Here is a 1,111-nt window from a genome sequence, read left to right as displayed (position 1 = left end):
GCCACACTTACGAACCTCTCTCTGCTTTGTCGTGCAAGTGCTTTGGATTACAAATGGAATGGGCCTTGCACACCAAGGTTTGGCTGTGCATGGTTTTGGGAAAGGTTATGGCCACAAGGTTTGAAAAAAATGAAACAGCTTCTGTATTGCAGTGGCCTAGGGACTGGTACACGTGCCTATTCTTGGGCTCCAGGTGGATCACACACTTGTGTGTGGCATTTAACACGAGGATAAGCTCTGAGCAACACATTGTTGGGCAGTTTCGTTGTTGTGCCAACATCACAGAATTTACACCAATGAGGACAGGTAGATGAAGAGGTGATATAAATGTATTTATTTGGGGGGTTTTGAGACAGGGTCTTACTATGTAGTACAGGCTGACCTTGAACTCACTGTGTAGCCAGGCTGGCCTCAAACTCACGACACTGCTCCTGCCTCAGCCTCCCAAGTGCTGGAATTACAGTGTGCATCACCATGCCTGGCAAATTTATTCCTTTTTTTTTTTTGGCAGAGTAGCACTGCATTGTGTATATGCCACATGTTCTTTATCTCCTCACCTGTTGGTGGACATACAGACGACTTCCAAGATTTAGTGATTACTGGTTCTGATGCTGTACACATAGGTGTACAGTTATCATGACAGTAGGAGGTCTTGAAGTCTTTGGGGAAGATATCCAGAAGAGGTATAGTTCAGGCAAATGGAATTTCTCCATTTTATTTATTTGTTTGTTTGTTTATTTTTGTGGTACCGGGGATTGAACTCAGGATCTTGTGCTTGCCAGGCAAGCACTTATTCTACTGAGCTGTCTCTGTGGTTCTCTCCACTTAGTTTTTAGAGGGCTCTCCATCCTGCTCCCCATAGTGACTTCACAGCTTACATTTCCACCACCATCGTAGGCACGTTCATGTCTCCCTCCCAGTCTCGTCAGCACTGGCTGCCCCTTGGGCTCCTGGTGATAGGCAGTGCTGCTGGAGCAGGGCGGAATCTCGATTTTGTTCAGGGTTGCATTTCTCTCGCATTGAGAGACACTGAACGTTTTCCTACCCATCTACTTATCATTTGTACTTATTTATTTTCAATTTTCCATTTTTGACCAGGTCTTTTATTTTG

This window comes from Octodon degus, unplaced genomic scaffold (assembly GCF_000260255.1).
Source record: "Octodon degus isolate 3935 unplaced genomic scaffold, OctDeg1.0 scaffold00092, whole genome shotgun sequence".
NCBI classification, from domain to species: domain Eukaryota; kingdom Metazoa; phylum Chordata; class Mammalia; order Rodentia; family Octodontidae; genus Octodon; species Octodon degus.
This window is presented reverse-complemented; position numbering follows the sequence as displayed.